Below are 19,895 nucleotides of genomic sequence, written 5' to 3' on the forward strand. Positions count from 1 at the left end.
TTAAAGGACAATAATTACATTAAAAGTAACTACAACACTAAATGAAATAATTATAATTGTGAGGCTTTGCTCTCTCAGGTGGTACCCCACACAATCATTTACAACGCCCAGAGCATGTGCTAAAATGAACATAACCACAGTCAGACACAAAGCAACAACAACTCTTCCCTCACAGACTTCAGAAACATCTCTAGCAGTGAAAAATGACAACACTCGTGAAAAGAAAAGACCCAAACACCACACATGTATGGTCAGCAAAGCAAACAACAAGAGAAGGTTGCTTAGGATTGTTATGTCTTTCTACTGAGAGGACCATTTTAGCATTATGAAAATGTCGTTCTTTACCTTTAGCAATACTTCCTGCCTTAATGTCTAACCTATCTGATATTAACATAGCTTTAACAACAGCTTTCTTTTGGTTAGTGTTTGCATGGTCTTTTTTCTGTCTTTTTACTTCCATCTTGCTATTTGTTTTAAATTTGTCCCATGTGTTCTTTATTCTTCTTTTCTATTCATCAAGTATTTTTAATATTCCATTTAATCTCTTCTATTATTTTTTATGCATTTTGTGTTATCCTTTTAGTGGTAATCCTGTAAATTATAGGGTTACAGTCTACCTTAACCACCTTCCAAACAAACCAATCCTTCCCCCAGTCCTTTTTGCTATTGTTGTTGTATATTTTATCTCTACAATGTCTTAAATCTCACTGACAGTCATATTATCGTTTTAAAGTTCAACTTTTAACTAACTTAAGGAAATACACATAAAGGTTGTATACAGAATATACAATACTAAGTGATACTATTCCAGCTAAATTGATATTTGCTGAAATCCTCTACAGATTTGTAGCCTGGCAGCCAGGTACTCAGGTAGTGTGTGTTAGTGTCCAAATTCACAGGCATCGTGTATCTAATTGGCACTCCATGGAATTTATAGCCTCCAGCCTCAGTAGTGTGGAGCTTCTAGAACACCATAGGAACCCTGATGCAACTCTTGGACGTACAGTTATACTGAACAGGGACCTCAACTCTTCCTCTTACTTATCATTTTATCTCATCCTTTCCTCCTACTGGAATATTTCCAAAAATGCTATAGAACAAATTCCTACATTGGACAGAAAGGACTGTTAACTAAACTATTAAGATCTTTTAACTTTGTTATGTTGAATCACATAAAATTACCATTTTTATAGGCTAGAACTGCTCAACTATTGGCAATTTCATATGGCTCAAAGTACTACTTAAGTATAAAACATAATAAAAACCACAGTTTGGTTAAACTTAATCTAGATTTCCTTCACCCACATCAGGATTTCGAAAACTAAGCTTTAATACACAAATTCAAATTTTAAAAAGATTATTCTGTCTATGACACTCTAGGTCAATGAAAAGAGAATGAACTTTATGTTTAGCTGTCCAGTAAAAAGAATCTGAGACAGAAGATAACTACAAAATTGCTATAGGAATGCTATTTTTTAAGTGGCTACAGAAAGAAACAAATGGATCCTAGCCTTTTCTACTTTACAAGAGTGGGACCCTATATTTCAAAAGGCTCTGTATGTGCTGAAAAATAGACTAACCTGGATCACAACCAGTAGAAATGAAATTTTTGCTGATTTCTACTTTGAGGACAAAGAAGACTTTAGAGGGCAATTCTATATCAAAGTCCCTCACGTTTCTGTTGTAATAAAAGCTTCCTTAGAAAGGAATCATGGATTAAACATGAAGAACTGAACATATTTATCTTGGTTTTCTACTAAAATTGAATAACAAAAGGCATATACCCAGAAAGGCACAGCAAACTTGAAAGGAGACAACAGTAAATAAGAGATGTCAATAAAACTCTCTGGGAGGTGAAAAAACGATGGTCCGGTAATAAATGACAGCTTTTGGGTTTTCTCCAGTCAGATAAGTACTTGGCAGGGTAGTGGGTGGTGTGAGGAAACCAACAAGAAACAAGCCTATTTATGCCAAAAGTATAGAAAGGTCAAGACTTAGAAGTATCAAGGGCTACTCAAAAACAAGGGCATTGGGTTGGGCCTGAAAACAGAAGGATTGGTTGTAAGTATTTATAATGAACACTTAGATCTAGATCAGCAGCTCATTCTCCTAACACACAGGAAGGTGACTGGTCCAGAGTTTTATTTTCTGGGGAAGACTGAAACAAGGGACGAGAAGGATTCTAGACTGAGAGACTCTAGACACAGCTGAGGGCTGGAATGAGGTACCATTCTAAGGACAGAAGGATTAAACTGATAAATGAGAATTTTAGTCCTCTTCCTCCTAGCGGAAGGCACTAAGCCACAAGGCAGCCAAGCTATTACCACCACCATCATTCATCCATCAGCAAATGCAAAAGTTTGAAGATTCTCTCTTGAAAAGGTGACTGTAGAACTGAAGACAAGACCTACAGATACTGACAAGTGGAGGGGTCTGCAATAAAATGGGTCTCTGCCTAATTACTCTATAGTAAAAAACCATAAACCTACAAGCCTTTCACAAAGAAGAGCTTCCCACAACATTTCAATGCCTCCCTCAAATACGAAGACAAAGCCATGGCAAGAAAGATACTTGAGAAAAGCCTGTAACAAAAAAGACAGAAACTAAAACACCCAGGAAAAAAGAAAAAGGGAAAGAAACTCTGAAGAGACAGAGACTATATAGGAAGCAAAAAAAAAAAAAAAAATCCTTCGACACAAAAGAAAACATAACCTATAAAAATAGGTTGTTATAAAAAAGTTTTCATAGAGGAAAAGCACTTCAAAAATTTAAAACATGATAGAAATGAAATATTTTAATGGAATTACTGGAAAATAAGTTTTAAGGAAATTTCCCAGAAGCCAGGATACAAAAGAGTCAGAAAATAAGGAAACAAAACAAAATAGGAGATCCAACCTCTGACTAAGAAAAAGATAAATGGGGGAGAAAATTAAATAAACAGTACAAATGAACTACAACTGTATGCAATAACATGGATCGACCTTAGAAAAATATTTCTGTGTAAAAAGCAAGCCACAGAAGACTACATAAGCTATAATGTCATTTTATAAAGCCCCCAAAACAAGTATAACTAAACAGCATCACATACAATATGTAATTAAATATTTTTTTTTTAAGTAAAGTGAGTGAAATAAAAAATTTTCAACAGTGGGAGAATCCCATACAGTTCCAAGAACATGGTGATGGTAATGTTCTAATGTTCCCATTCTGTTTTTTGCGGTACGCAGGCCTCTCTCTGTTATGGCCTCTCCCATTGCGGAGTACAGGCTCCGGACTCGCAGGCTCAGCGGCCATGGCTCACGGGCCCAGCCGCTGCGCTGCGTGTGGGATCTTCCCGGACCAGGGCACAAACCTGTGTCCCCTGCATTGGCAGGCGGATTCTCAACCACTGCACCACCAGGGAAGCCCTAATGTTCCCATTCTTTACGTTACGTGGTAGGTTCACAGGTCTTGTGTGTCATAGTACATAAGTTTATTTTTATATGAATAAAATATTATATAATAAAAATTTAAAACAAAATCAGCTTTTCTCCCATCAGGTAAATGCTTGGCAGGTTAGTGGGAGGTGTGGTGAAAACAAATTTGGGAGGTTTGATGGAATAGAAATTAATATTGCAAGATAGTTTTCTAAAACTACTGTTTCTAGATCCAGTCTTTGAGTTGTCCAGATTGAAAGGACCCACAGTACACAGACCAAAAAATGCCAGGACTCACACCAAGGCACATCACTGTAAAACTTCAGGAAAACAGAGATAAAGAGAAGACTTTTAAAAACTGCCACCCAGAGGACTGCGAATCAGTATGGCACCAGAAGCTAGTAATACTAGCAGCTAGAAGATAAAGACACAATGCTTTACAAAATTCTAAGGGGAAATTATTTCCAACCTAAAATTCCACACACAGTCAATGAAGTATTAAATTAAGTATTAGAGTAAAATAAAAAAAATCTGAAATGAGCATAATTTCTGAAAAATGATCTCCCATGCATCCTTTTTCATAAGGCTCCATGGAGAATGTGCTTCATAAAAAGTAAGGAATAAGTCAGTAAAGACAACAACATGAAACCAAGGAAACAGGGATCTTTTATTAACAGAGGAAGGAATTCTGACAAAAGGTGTGTGGTCTTGGACAGCAATCAATTCAGACTATAGGAGAAGTGAGGGCTCCAGGAGCTATACCACCAAGAAAAAGATAAAACAGAAGAACATATGATGCTTTTGAAAGTATTGAGAGAAGATTTATAGTTCTTACAGAATCTGGAGATGACCCAATTACAGCTATAAAGAACAATAAAAATCGAAGCAATTAACTCCATAGACAACAAAAAATTGTATAAAAAGGGAAATGTAATCATATACTATAAGGTTAAGGTGTAAAAAATTTAACATTGATATTGTAAACAATATATTGAAATTTAACTAAAATCTTAGTAAGATGTGAGCAGGAGAGATAAGCCACATCATCATCTTCATCATAGGAAATCAACAGATGTTATCTAAAATAGAAAAAAATAGAGTTAAGCATATTCCAGAATAAAAACTTAAAAGTTTAAATATGGTTGCCTGAGGAAAGTAGGAAATAGGATCAAGAGTTCCAGTTATTAGAACCTTGTACAGCATGGCTGTTTGATAAACATAAAAATTAAAATAACTTTTCCTTGGGTTAGCTATACTGAAGAAAATACTTGTTTGTGAGAGCTCTGAGAACGAGAAAAATGGCAGTAAATGAGTCTATGGATACTTCTTCACAAAAAAACGTAAGGGAATTTCCTAGCGATCCAGTGGTTAGGACTCTGCTCTCTCACTACCAAGGGCCCAGGGTTCGATCCCTGGACAGGGAACTGAAATCCCACAAGCTACATGGAGCAGCCAAAAAAAAAAAAGTAAAATAGCAGATTTGCAAGCAAGTAAAATATTTTATACTTCTATGTTGAAAAGCGGAAGTCTGCGACTTTTCAATTCTTGGTTTCAACAATTCTCTGAAGGACCAAAGACACAAACACATATTGAAATAAAATTAATTTTTTAAACATCATTTGTTCCTGTAGCTTATTGTTGGCCTAAAGTCACAATTCAGTCTTCCTTTATCAGAATGCTTTTCAGTGTTTCCAGCTGTGATTTTAAAAATGGTAACTAGGGGGCTTCCCTGGTGGCTCAGTGGTTGAGAGTCCGCCTGCTGATGCAGGGGACACGGGTTTGTGCCCCGGTCCGGGAAGATCCCACATGCCGCGGAGCGGCTGGGCCCGTGAGCCATGGCCACTGAGCCTGCGCGTCCAGAGCACAAAAAAATGGTACTAGGACAATACTGAATTGTGAAGCCACAGACAGTGAATGACAAGAGATGCAAACTAACAGGAAGAAAAAAATCACAAGGGTACAAATCTTAAAGAAGAGAGATAAAAGACAGTATCTATAGAAAAATATATAATTAAAACATTCAAATTACACAAAAAAGAATGCCTTTTGTTATTTTTCACATTGAACATATGATATTGTGATTTACAATACATGTCTATTTTGGTCTTGTGTCCATGGTTCCTAGATCATGGCTCCCAAGACTCTTGGAATTCTTAAGGGTAAAAGCAATGGGAGCGTCTTGTTATAATATTTGGTGTTTCATCCTCAGTTCCTAAAATAGCTTCAGAGTATAAAGGTGAAATGGGTGTCTTATTATTCATAACAAACCCCTTTCAACTACACCTGAATTTGTGCTAATGAGGTGACTTTTATAAAGCCCCTAGGTAACCTGGCGGCTAGTTACCAGGGGAACCAAACCATGTGATTTCAGTCCATCCCATCCCACCCAACCCAACCCCTACCCCAGGGAAGGAAAGAGGGACTAGAGATTACACTCAGTCACCAGAGGCCAACGATTTAATCTATCATGCCTATGTAATGACGCTTCCATAAAAATCCCTGAACCACTGGATTTGGAGAGCTTCCAGGTTGGTGAACACACGGAGGTCCTGGGAGAGGGCAGGGAAGCTCTAAGTCTCATCCCACATACCTTTCCCTATGCATCTCTTCCATCTGGCTGTTCCTGAGTTACATCCTTTTGTAATAAAGCTGTAGTGTAGTAAGTAAAATATTTTCTCAAGTTCTTTTATCCGTCCTAGTAAATTAATCAAACCCAAGGAGTGGGTCATGTGGAGGTTCTGGAACCAGCTGGTCAGAAGCACAGGTGACAACCTGGATTTGTGATTGGCGACTAAAGGGGAATGGGAGGCAGCCTTGTGGGACTTAGCCCTTGACCTGTGGGATCTGATGCTATCCTCAGATAGTGTCAGAATTGCATTAAACTGTAGGACACCCAGCTAGTGCTGCAGAGAATTGCTTGGTGTGGGGGGAAAAAACCCACACATTTGGTAACCAACAGAGAAGTGTTCTGTATGAGTAGTAAAGGAGAAACACATAGGAATGTTTTTTCCTTTATACAAACATCAATGTCTTTTGCAAAGATTTTTTGCCAGTTTCAAGGGTAGTTAATTTTTTTTAAACCTCATTTTTAGGTAAATCCCACTAAAAGTAAAAAAATAACTACCCAGTAAAGTTAGTCTGGATGTGACAAACTGTGTCTCATCTAAATGAGGAAACTGATTTATTTTATTCAATTGATTTTATTTAGTAAAACACTAGAGCCACAAATCCTCATAATGATGAAAACAAGATGTAAAAGTCGAGGGACCTAGAGTCTGTCATACAGAGTGAAGTAAGTCAGACAGAGAAAAACAATTACCGTATGCTAATGCACATACATGGAATTAAAAAAAACGGTACTGATGAACCTAGTGGCAGGGCAGGAATAAAGATGCAGATGTAGAGAACGGACTTAATGCAGATGTAGAGAACGGAGGGGAGAGAGGGAAGCTGGGACAAAGGGAGACAGTAGCACTGACATATACACACTATCAAATGTAAAATGGATGGCTAGTGGGAAGCTACTACATAGCACAGGGAGATCAGCTTGACGCTTTGTGACCACCTAGAGGGGTGGGATAGGGAGGGTGGGAGGGAGGCTCAAGAGGGAGGGAATATGGGGATATATGTATACATATAGCTGATTCACTTTGTTGTACAGCAGAAACTAATACAACATTGTAAAGCAATTATATTCCAATGAAGATTAAAAAAAAAAGATGTAAAAAAGTCAAGCTTATCTTGATCTCTGTACCAACCTACAAACCTCTGTATCCTAATGCAACAGAAGATAATGAGACAGAACTGTAAGCAGACAACAAGGAATACGTATCACAAACTAGTAGGTAGACCCAAGGCAGGTAATTTATACTGTGGCCTAAATTCTCTTGAGCTATAATCAGATCATAAACCTTTATTCCCACTCTCACAAAGCTAAACTTCTGATAATTAGAAAATAGGCTGAATTCTATCTTTATGCAAAGAAACTTAAGCAAGGTCACCTTATACCCTAAGGCCCTCTGGGCAAACATCCCTAGGAAGAATATATTAATCTCACGCATATTTATCTACTTAAACTTAATTTGATTCTATGTTCAGTGTAACTCATCACAATTCATGTAAAGACAAAGTATGATAACCAAGGAATATGGAAAATGGAAGAAACCTTATCAAAGAAACATTTCAAGTCATAACAATCGCACTTAACAGTAACAAAATGGGGTAGATTATTTTCTTCAGCTGTTTTGCATTCTTGCATCAGACAACAGTTCCAAGGAGTAGAAAACTTGGACCCTGTTCTTTTGCTAGAAGAATGTACAGTTGTGACCTGAACCATCTACGATCATTGAAAACAAGTCTAATGTTTTTGGAAAGCCTGTGGTGAGCTTAAGCCAGAAAGCAAAGTTTAAGATATTCTAGTCCTACGGTGGTTATTTAAATGTGCATTTGCATAACTGCTTAACAGGAGACTTTTACTAATAAACCAAGAGTATGCTCCCTAAGATTGTATATGTTCTAATAAGCCTCTATTTTGGTAAAGTCCTAGAAAACATTTTCCACAGAGCATCCATATGGGGGAGGTTATACCAATCTTCAGTTCCTCTGAAGCACTAGTCCACTATTAAACTTCTTATAAAGAAATGCTCAGAAATAAATAGATCAGAATTAGGGCTCTCTTTCACTCTTACGGCCTTTCATTCATTTCGTGATTTTTACATTGTTAAGAGAAAAGTGCTGTTGAGATGCAAATCTTCTCAATAAATACAGGATCAGCCATTACGAAAAAAAAAATCTCAAGTTTTGGTGATTCCAGTATCACTTTTAGATTCACTGGTGCAGAAGGGCTTTTGCCTCTGTGTTAACAATGAGAGAGAACAGGGTATTATATAAACCAGGAAAGAAGAAATCCACCACCACAGCAAAAAAACTTCAGCAGGTACTCTATAGCACTGGAGTCACATTCACAATACTCAAATCAAGATATGTATAGTGAAGAAGTTGTAGGTTTACTGCTCACTTACCTTTGTTAGTTGCATTTCACAAACCAACCATCCCCTCACAGAAAACAAAAAAGGGAGTTTAGGGAGAAGCTAAGGTTTTTGTTTTTAAGGTGATAGAATTTTGAGGTTTAAAAGATGAAGCTGTTCAAGTTCTACTGCAGAACAGACTAACTTTAATGAAATAGTACTTATATATGCTACACGGAATTTAACAAATCGAAACATATTTACTAAGCCATCTGTGATACTATACACTTTAAAATATTTGCTCATCTATTCTAAACTTGTTTTCATTTCTCTCTCTTTGATATAATGAAGCGGAGCAAATGATAAAGTCCATTGTTGGAATCCCTTGTAGCTTATATATTTACTCTCCCATTTAGTCAGGCTATAGGCTTGAAAGAAACCTTAATACTTTTTCCTACGTAGAGATGGCTTGAGAATCAGAAACCTTCAGATTTCTAAAGGTGACAGCAGAAGAGCTGAGCAGAGGTTTGGATGAAGTTCAACAACTTCCTAGCATACTCCTGAGCCAGATCTTCATTCACAGCCTAACTTCCCGCAGTGTTTTAAATTTAAGTGCTCAACCTATGAATTCCTATCTGTAGTCCCAGAATCTTAGAAGAAATATCAGAAGTCGTTTCGTCCAACTCTCGATTGGAGTCGTGGATTTTTCCTACAACATGCATGATGTGTGGTTCTCCAGCCTTTGCCTGATCACCCCAAGGCAGCCTACCTCAAAACTGGACAGTTCTACTGTAAAATTTGTTCTTATATTGTACTAGTGTCATATTTCTCAGACAAGTACAAATGATTTTCATATTATTCAAAAATTCTTTAGAGGGAAATTATCCTGACTTTTAATTTTGGCCTAAATACAGGATACATGCACCCCAGTGTGTATACAAGACAATCAATGAGTCATGGAAAGAAAACATTATAACTTTCATTTATATTTTTTATTCATCCCTTTCATATCTATTTTTGTGTTATATGAGATATATAATATACAGGAACAATTATATAAAATATTAAAATACATAAAATATAAAAACATTAGAGATACACTAAAAGGTGTGGGTGAGCAAAATAATTTGGAGGCCACTACTCTAGACAGTTAATGAACTTTCCGTTATTTTTTTTAAAAATTAGGTCATAGGAGGCCTACCTATATGATTATGAATTTTTAATAGATATTAAATACTCATAAACAGTGTACCACCAACCATGTATAAATAAATGTTCAGCATCAGACCTTAAGGGCACCCAAATAATCTTTCAAAATATCAAAATAATAAAGTGAGTTTCTTGGCAAAAGAGTGCAGAACTAGTGGCAAAGAAATGGACTATCCAACTCTCCATCAAGCTTACACCAGGCGTGTGGCAATTGTGTACACGTACACATACACTCATACATACGTACAAACATACACACACGCCCAGAGGGGGGATAAAGACCTGTGAGGATATCTTTCATTATCCCTCCAACCTAAATCTAAAAATTCAAACTAAGTTGACTGAATTTATCTACCTTTAAAGGCCTAAGCTGGATTCTCCAAAATCTTAATATTGGAAGTGACCCCCAGAACATACCAAGTCCATTTCAATTAACATTGAAAATACTGTTATCCTTGAAATTAGTTTTCAAGTACATTACTGTTTAGAGCACACTATCAAAATGCTTTATTATTTGTTCATGTTGTCATGAGTAGTATTCTAAAAAGAAGGCAAGGGAATAATGAATGAGTCTTTGGAAAATCACTATATCTAGCACCTTTAGAAAGACGAGCACATTTAAATTAAATTAGGTTTTCAGGGCTTCCCTGGTAGCGCAGTGGTTGAGAGTCCGCCTGCCGATGCAGGGGACACGGGTTCGTGCCCCGGTCCGGGAAGATCCCACATGCCGCGGAGTGGCTGGGCCCGTGAGCCATGGCCGCTGAGCCTGCGCGTCCGGAGCCTGTGCTCCGCAACGGGAGAGGCCACAACAGTGAGAGGCCCGCGTACCGCAAAAAAAAAAAAAAAAAAAAAAAAAAAAAATTAGGTTTTCACAGCACATTGTCTACTTTCTGTTATTTAAAACCAAAACAACCTTATTGACCAAAGTAAAAATCCTGAAGTTATTTACCAACCACAGGGTCTCTGCAAAAGTTCAGAATTTGTGCCAACATTTGTTAAAAATTAGCTCCAAAACCAGATTGGTAATTAAAAATAAGACTTTGGGATTATTATTAGGGTTAACCAAGAAAATTATGTTTAAAATACACTGCAGCCAGTAAGAATCACTAGTACAATGCAGAAGAATTAGCAATTTCATTAAATACTCTCAGCAGTACCAGAAGGTACCAACAGAGGGCCTCTAGAAATAGTGGTAGTAAAGCTTTCTAAAAACATCTTTCCCAAGTAAGCTAGGGAATGAATTAATTCCCTGGTACTGATTTTTGCTAAAAAGAAACTTTAAGTTCAAATTAAATTGTCAACAACTGATTAAGACTCTAGCTCAGAAATTAAATCTGGGAATTTCTCTTAAACTAAAAAAATTCACCCCCAAACCAGGACAGCAATATTCAAATGTCAAATACTGCTTTCCAGATTACAACTTTGCACTGTAGGATCAAACTTTTCTAACAGTTTAAACAGAAGTGCCAGCTCTTCAGAATATTATTTTTTAAAAAACTATGTGACATCTAAGAAGATCATAAAATCACAAATATGGTGGAAAAGCAACATTTGCTATCTTACTATCCTGAAAATAAGTAAATTGCTAACAAGAATTTCTTCCTCTTAGGGCCCTACAGACCCAGACCAATCCATATCATCACTTCTGATTTTCTGAGAGATACTTTATTACAATTTCAGAGGCTGAAATTTCTATTATTTTGAGCTGGGAATTTTTTTTTTAAGACAAAACAAAAAGTTCACTAGAAAAGTCTTCTAACATTCTCAAAATTACTGAGCATCTATATTTTTAAAGCACTATCTACAAAATTTTCAACTGCTCTGAATTAAATTCTATGATTTTCACCAGGTGAAAATCAAAGATGATATGAAAAATAAGTCAAACTGCAAAAAGGAAAAACAGCTTCAAAATAGAGCTGTGTATATTAAAAGAAGCATATAAGACCTTAGAATTAGAAAAGCAATAGCTAAGCTCTAGTCACCACTGTAACCATATATGGACGTTGTATTTTGTTCTGGAGACAATCATTTAAGAATTACCGAAGAACTAGAACAACCAAGAGTTGATGGACCAGTGTGACTAAGTATTCAAAATTACAATGTGAAAGAACACCCTAGTGCTTGCTTCAGCAGCACATATACTAAAATTGGAACACAGAGTGCAGTAACACGGCCCCTGAACAAGGATGACATTCAAATTCGTGAAGCGCTCCATATTTTTCATGGGCCTCTAGGGTCCTTAGTGAATTGTTTAAACCACAAATTTAAATCTGTGACTGCCAAGAATCTTCCTGATTTGGAGCTTCCTGGTAGAGCCCAGGGAGATTCCAAATTCATTTGGCAGCCCAGAATCTCATAGCTAGAAGGCCATTCTTTAGGTCAGTTTTCTCTTTGAGCTATCTGCTCCAGGCCTTACTGATGGCTACAAGATTTTTCTTGGCAAGACCCACAGCAGCAAAGGGTAGTGGTCAAAAGCATGACTTTTGGAGCTAGAAAGACTTGGTTCTGATATCCAATAAACTTTTTACCGGTTGTGTGAACTTGACAATCGCTTCAACCTCAATTTTTTGTTTCCTCACTTATGATATAGAGATAACTTCACAGTACAGTGTTTGCGAGGATTCACTACTGCATTCTACACTTAGAATGCTTGGATAAATAAATATTTGTTGAATTAAAAACTAAAAAAGAATATCCCAAGGACTAGGGATTATTAGCCTCTAGAAGGGACTATTCAGAGACAACACATTGCCAAAGCAATTCATACCTGCAGAGGCAGTACACATTCTGATTGGCCCTAACTGGAGAAATACAAGGAACCAGATTTTGGTTTAACATGTTAGATTTGCCTAACAGAGGCATCCACAAGTAGAATGGGCTTCTTTGGGAGCCCAGACAACCACCTAGGGAGAATGTTACCAAGCTTAATGACTGCAGAAGTACCCCCCAATTTAAGATGTTGTGTTAATTCAAGGCTTAAAAAAAGAAGTAGAACTTTCTTAGGACAATGCTCCAGCACTCTTGCCTTACCCCTCCAGATGGCTATAGAAATGTGGCAGGGCAGGGGATGGCAAGAAAAAAACACAATTAAAAATAATCATTGCTACTAACTGCCATGTTACCTGCCACCAGTCAGATTACCTGGAGGCAAAGATAAATCAGTCAATTACTTCTCATTTCCTACTTTCTTTTTTTTTTTTTTTGCATTATGTGGGCCTCTCTCTGTTGTGGCCTCTCCTGTTGTGGAGCACAGGCTCTGGACGCGCAGGCTCAGCGGCCATGGCTCACGGGCCTAGCCGCTCCACGGCATGTGGGATTTTCCCACACCAGGGCACGATCCCGCGTCCCCTGCATCGGCAGGTGGACTCTCAACCACTGCGCCACCAGGGAAGCCCCTCATTTCCTACTTTTAAAACAGTGGAGGTTATTAAGACTGTGGTTACTTTTGGACTTCGAGCAATTTCACTGTGGTCTTTTGACATAGATATGAAAATGAGAAACACTTCTTTCTTTTAGTTAAATTCCTACTTTATTCATTTCTAACATAAGAGTTGATTATCAGACTTCAAATCTTGTTTTAATTTAATCATTAAGACCAACTGTTTAATTTTTTTCCTTAGGTGTTTCAGGAAAATTAGTCTACTTAGATGTATCTTCCAACTGGTTGGGAGGTTACCAATTTTTTGGCAGTCTAGAGCCTTCTAAGATTTTCTACACTCTATGCCCTTATATTATACTCTTCACACTAAGTACATGATAACAAACTTACAATATTAAGGCACCTGTGCTTAGTAGAGTCGAGCAAGCGACTTAGACTCAGCCATGTAAGCTCACTAGTCTTAGGCAAATTTAAAATTTTCCCTAAGCCCTACTTACCTCATTTGTAAAAAAGGAGATCAGACCTACCTCAAAAAGCTGACATGCAACTTAAATTACACAATGTGGATGTGTAATTTAAATTACACCAGATACTCAAAAAGCTGAGTATGATCTCATACAATGATATTAAAACAAAGTCACTTCCATAAAACATTCTTGCAAAGACTACTACCAACTACACGGAAAAGATTCTCAATTATCAAATGAGTCATTAAAACTCAGTATTCTTGGGTTTCCCTGGTGGCGCAGTGGTTAAGAATCCTCCTGCCAATGCAGGGGACACGGGTTCGAGCCCTGGTCCAGGAAGATCCCACATGCCGCAGAGCAACTAAGCCCATGAGCCACAACTACTGAGCCCGTGTGCCGCAACTACTGAAGCCTGTACGCCTAAAGCCTGTGCTCCGCAACAAGAGAAGCCACCACAATGAGAAGCCCGTGCACTACAACACAAAGTAGCCCCCGCTCGCCACAACTAGAGAAAGCTCAGGTGCAGCAACGAAGACCCAATGCAGCAAAAAAAAAAACAAACCCTCAGTATTCTCAGGGCAGGTTTCTTGGTATCTTAAGGCCATAAGAAAGATGATAAAGGATAGTTCTCACCTTCATCCCTTAACTGTAATTCTGTGAATTATGTTATGGTTAATATTAGACTTTAAGTATGAACTCTCTTTTCCACCCCAGTCTCAACCTCACAATGCAGAAATAGCTCCATGGAGGCTATTTAACTGCCTATCTAACTAAATAGAAGAGGCCTTATTTTACATACTATATACAATTAATACACTTTTCCTTATTATTTTATTTAGATATCTGAGAGTCCAGAATGTCATTGCTCATATTTTAATTATAAACAGTATTAAAATAACTCTAGGGAATCATTACAGTATTCTATTTCCATTGTTACTGTAAAAGATGACAAGAGTTATTTAAAAGTATTAACATAAGAAACCAAACAAGGGTAGTGTTGAAATCAGCCTTTGTCACTGCTCTTAGATTTCTGTCCTCATTCAAAAAGCTTATCTAAGTTACCAATGTTTGGAAAAAGGAGAAACTTTCTTGTCCCCTTTTCTTGTCCCCTACATGGCAGAACTGGTGTTCTTCAATTCTTTGACATAGTCAACAGGATAAAGAGGCGAGAATGCTGAACACAGAATCAGAAGGAACCCAGGGATCTGGTCCTGATATCACTCATAACTTAGCTGCGTTACCTCAGGCAGGTTTTAACATTTTTGGACCTGTAAAATGAGGAGCCTGATTAGGATTAGCCCAAAGGCTGAACAGTCTCTGAGTCTTTGCTAATCACCTGGCAATAGCCAGTGATCTTTTGACTGAAAATCATTTGTGTTGCAAGGGACTCATTTTGTAACCGAAGGTTTCTAAATTCTTAGTTTCCTTGTTATTACAATATCGAAATCTGTGTCAGGGCTCCTCACTCTAGTAAGATGTTACCGTGATAAAATAAAATGTAATTGTCAGTTCTTAATAAATATTTGACTTTATCTTGGGCTGAAGATATGAATATTTTTATAATATATAAACCAATAAATCCTTGCTAATCCTTTTTACAAAGGGATTTGTCATAATATTAATTTTTGAAATCAAACATATTTTATATATTTTAAATGATTCTATTTAGGAAAAAAAGATGTTTTCAAAGTCTAACTATACATAAAATGAGAGACACAAATTAATGCATAATAAATATACGCTGACCCTGAAGTATGAAAGCTCAAAAGTGAAATCCGGTCTGCTCCCACTGACTGACAAGATCACAGGACATAATGAGGTAACATCAAAATAAGTCAGTTTTTAACAAACACTTACTAAAGCCCAATATTATGCTAACTGGCCAAAGTTGCCTATCTTTCTTTAGATAAAATGCTGTACTATGATCGCTGAAGAAAAACCAATCTGTTCTAGTGATTATCTTCTATAATACACGATCCTGGTCTGTCCTTCTGCCTATTTATTTACCTATAAGTCTTTGGAAGCTAACAGTCACAAGACAAATCCTTGTATCAGTGTTCTGGATAAACAGAAGAGTAGTGGACTTTGAGTGCTAAAATTCTCCCCCACTCCTAAGATTCAAGGCTATTGGTAAAGTACTCAAATCCCTTGTGAATAAAAGGGGAAAGCAGAAGTTAAGTCACATACTACAATACGTTCCTTTACAGGTCTAATTACTCTCAAGACTCTATTTATTTTGCAATATAAAGGAAAAGGAGGTTAAATTTAACTTAAAGAGTGAACTTGACTTTGCATTATGTTGAGCGTTCTCACAAAAGGTGCTGCTTGGAACAGAAGGAATACAACTCAGATTTAAAAAACAAAACCAAACAAAATTTGAGGAGGCATCCCTATGATGATAACTGTGCATAACTTAGCAAGGTCAAGAACATCCTATCTATACCTTCAATTCCACTCTTAGGACAACCATATTAAAAGTCAACATAGGATCATTAAGGATGATAAACATATCTTTTAGGTCACTACATAAATATACTATATTAAAAGAAACATACACATTCTGGACATCTAAGCTAGGGTCAATAAACCTAAAAGTTACTTCCTTTGGCACGCAAGTTTTGTTCTATAAAGTACCTTTACTGGAGAACAACTAAAAAGCCAAAATACATCTTCATCTCTAACTTATTCCTACTTTTGCATTCCCATATGATTCCCTTGATAGGGAATAAAATATTCCCTTAACAGCATCAGCTACCTAACTGACACTAAATACACAAAAAAGAGAGATCTGTATTGGTTTTCATTTAAAAACTACAATTTTCAACTGTTTTTTAGGAAAACAGACATTACTTTACTAGTTCTCCCAAGCATATCTTTGGGTTTTAAATTTTGTTTGTCTTTAACTATTTTAAATTCTAACATTGTCATTAAATTCTACCTACTCTACTATTGTCTATTCCATTTCCATAGTTATCAATTCAGTTCAGTATTTTAAAAGAGCACCTACCACTATATGATAGTCACTACTCAATCCAGCCCATATCCTAACGATTCCCTGTAGTAGTTACTTCTCAAGGTATAATCCCGTCATTATTAATGGCCTGTCAGTAGGAGTCATCCCCTCACTTCCACCTACTTCTCCTGGTCTAGGGGCACCACCTTGTGGTCAGCAACAGGAATTACCCTTCCCATCATCTCATTTCTTCCCCCATGGGAGAACATTACACCTGGGCCTTCTGGTTTTGCTTGCAGCTCAATTAATTCAATCTTACAAATCTCCCTTTCATTTGAACAGCGCAGAATGTCATCCTGGTGCAATTTACCACAGAGGATAGAGTTCCTTATTTATAAACGCTGGATAATTCACAAACTCTAAGTCTACAAATTATTTGTTACTGAGTAAGAATGAGAAGGAATGGGTTTTTGAGAGGTAATTCAAAGATGAACTCCAGACAGCAGCGGGTGCTGAGCTCTGTGTGCCTTTTCCAGCGTTGGCCTCAGCTGGGAAGTCCTTCCGGGCCTGCTTAGGCCCGATCCCACCTTGTGGAGATACGGGCCGATGGGGAAAGACGTCTGAAGCTCCTGCTGCTCCTGAGGTGCCAGTGTGGAAGCAGTGTAAGCAGCTGGGGCAGTGCTGCGTGGGACCTCCAGTACAGGAGGAAGGTGACAGGTGGTGCCTTTCCCTTGAGCCCTGCCCACAGCTATGTAGTCCCACTGTATGGAAAATCCACACGTAGGCCTGGAAACCATAATTCTATCAAAGGTGGTTCAGACTATTATTCAGTGTGAAATCATCCCAACATTTTGGGCTCTTAGCCACCAAAAAGTGGGAGTTACAACAGGAAGAGTAAACCTACCTCTCTCCTTCTACCTCACCTGCCTGCCTCAACCCTTTCCTCTTTTCTCTAATCTCCAGATTCAGCCAGGCATTACCAAAAAATTCCCTTTCTTGAGAGAAATGTGCTCTCATGCACCTCAGGAGATTTGTTTGTGGCCTGTGGTTTTAAATAGCCCATTTATTTCCCAGTGGGTAGAAAATCAATTTTATGGATCTTCAAACAAATGTAATAACCATCATGAATAATAAAATTAAATATTAAAGTGGCAAAAAAAATTCCCTTTCTCTCTGTCCAAACTGAAAGCAGCCCATGAAACTTCCCTAACTGCAGCCTAATAAAGGTATATTACTTTTTCTAAATTCATCTATAAACAGGGAAGTGATACAGTGAGCTCTGAAGTGATAGTAACCTTTAAATAGAGAACCAGGATCACTAACCTCAAAGTTTCCCTTCACACTTGAATGTTGTCTTAGAAGTTGGTGGATGCTTATAATACAAGGCAGCAACTTCTTAGCTGAGCTCCCTGATACCTCAGCTTTTTTTCTTATTTCATTCCACCTTGAACATAACTATTTAAAAAAAGCGAATATGATATTTTCAACAAGCAACCCCCCTTTCAAAAATAATGAGGGGTCCCTATATCCAATCACATCATCAAAATTATTGTTTCACATTCAATATGCTAAATCAAAGACCTACCCTAAACTGAAATTTTAGAAATCAGCTATATATAATCATATGCTCTTCCAATCGTATCTTTCATTACTTCCTCTAAATTTCTTACTGGTCCTCATACTGGTTAGGCCCTAGGGTTCTATGTGGGGTATAAATAACTAGCACATGGTCCTAGCTCTTGAGAGGCTCACAATTGGGGTTTCTTCTTCTTCCTTTTTTTTTTTTTTTTTTGTAAAGGTCTCACATATTTATTACTGAGCCAAACACTAGTGCAGAAACACTGACACAAAGAGAAAAATGATTTTCCCAATAAAACACATCCAGCTGTTCTGATGGTAGTGATGTTTTCAGAGTGATATGGTAAGATGCAAGTGACCCTGACACAGCATAAATATGTGTGCCATCCCATGTGCGGGGCTCCTTACAGACCCAGCTTGGTTCTTCTCCTATGTCTTCTCTTGGAGACATACCTGATTTTATTACCAGCTTTCATTCGAATCCTTTGGGGGAATGGGACAATTCTCTTTTGTTTCTTGGCCAGGAATCGCTTGACCCTGAAAGTTTGCGAGAAGACATGGCAAGGAGCAAATTCAACCGCACACAGGATGGCGGAGAAGAAAGAGGAATTGATTCTTCTTCTTTTTAAAAGCATATCTCAGCTATTTTGAAACGTGAAATCTGCATGTATTGTGCTGTCTTACAATGGAGAAGATCTATACTGAGTGTGCTTCATACTCCTAAAACATCTCCAAGGAGCACATTCTCTATAAAGCCCCCGTCAACAACTTGACCCCATACTTAGCTCTCCCTTCTAGGAACTTCTACTGTCCTTAATTTCAGTAACAGCTGATTATAGAGTGTTCTCTAACAAAGCTTTTAACTGATGAGAAAAGGTTATAATATGCTATAGATATTAGTAGCCTCAGACCTCTTAGGTGGCCAAGTAGAGCCTACAGTGATTGGATCAACCACCTCAGTTGTAAACATGTCATCACTTTATCCTGCTTCTAATTTTCAAATTAGAAGTAACTTTAAATATTATTTAGTACAATGATCTCATCTTGAAAATGAAGGAAATGAAACCTAGAGAATTTAATTTGTTTAAGGTCACGCTGATATAAAAAAAAACAGAAATAAGGCATTCTTAGAACCCAAAACTGTACGCTCCTGACTTCTGGGCTTGATTATACCACATCACACTGCTTCTTTAATTGCCACTTAACATAAATCTTGCTGTCCCAACAAGACTGTGAGGTCTCTGAAAATAAGGTTGTAACATGATTTATATGTAGCCCTCATCTCTCTCAAAGTGCCAATCTCCAACTGAGGAGTACTTAAGGGATAATTGTTGGTGGGATAAAAGTATCTGTTGTAAAGACAGGTCTCATTTAATAAAAAAGATAATTTTAATTTACGTATTTAGAAATGTGTTTGAATACTATAAACATTTGTGTGTATTCATATATGTACATAAATAGAAAATGAGAAAGAGGACAAACACACTTTAGAAGACTGACCTGAAACTACACCTTAGACTAGGCAACTTGACTATTCTAAAAGCTACATCTAAGCACAGTAAGCTTGTTAAAAACAAGACAACAGGCCCCAAATGGAGTCACTTATGCTAATCCTCACATCGTCAAACTGAGAACTAAATTACAGTTTTGTCTCTCCCAGAAACGGACTCAAACCAGCCAATCAGGAATTGCCTGATCAGCACTAGTTAGGTAACCCCTGCCATCTTCTACAGGGAAAGTAATCTAGCAATAACCAATATACTTTTTTGCCTAGTATAACTTCCTTGTTCCTGCTCCCTTCGGCCTATAAAAGTCTTTCATTTTGTACAGCTCTTCAGAGTTCCTTCTATTTGCTTAGACTGAAGGCTGTCCAATTCATGAATCATTGAATAAAGTCAGTAATATCCTTAAATTTGCTCAGTTGAA

General features: G+C 37.4%; 1 protein-coding gene and 1 non-coding gene across 4 annotated transcripts in view; one reads left to right on the forward strand and one right to left on the reverse strand.

Moving 5' to 3' along the window:
- TMCC1 (transmembrane and coiled-coil domain family 1) overlaps nucleotides 1–19,895 on the reverse strand; it is a 219,999-nt gene that overhangs the window by 120,634 nt on the left and 79,470 nt on the right. The window lies entirely within an intron of this gene.
- LOC132432979 (U6 spliceosomal RNA) lies at nucleotides 11,710–11,813 on the forward strand. The gene has a single exon (XR_009521033.1). It is a non-coding gene; the product is annotated as a U6 spliceosomal RNA (small nuclear RNA).

The sequence above is a fragment of the Delphinus delphis genome, chromosome 10, assembly GCF_949987515.2.
Source record: "Delphinus delphis chromosome 10, mDelDel1.2, whole genome shotgun sequence".
NCBI classification, from domain to species: Eukaryota; Metazoa; Chordata; class Mammalia; order Artiodactyla; family Delphinidae; genus Delphinus; species Delphinus delphis.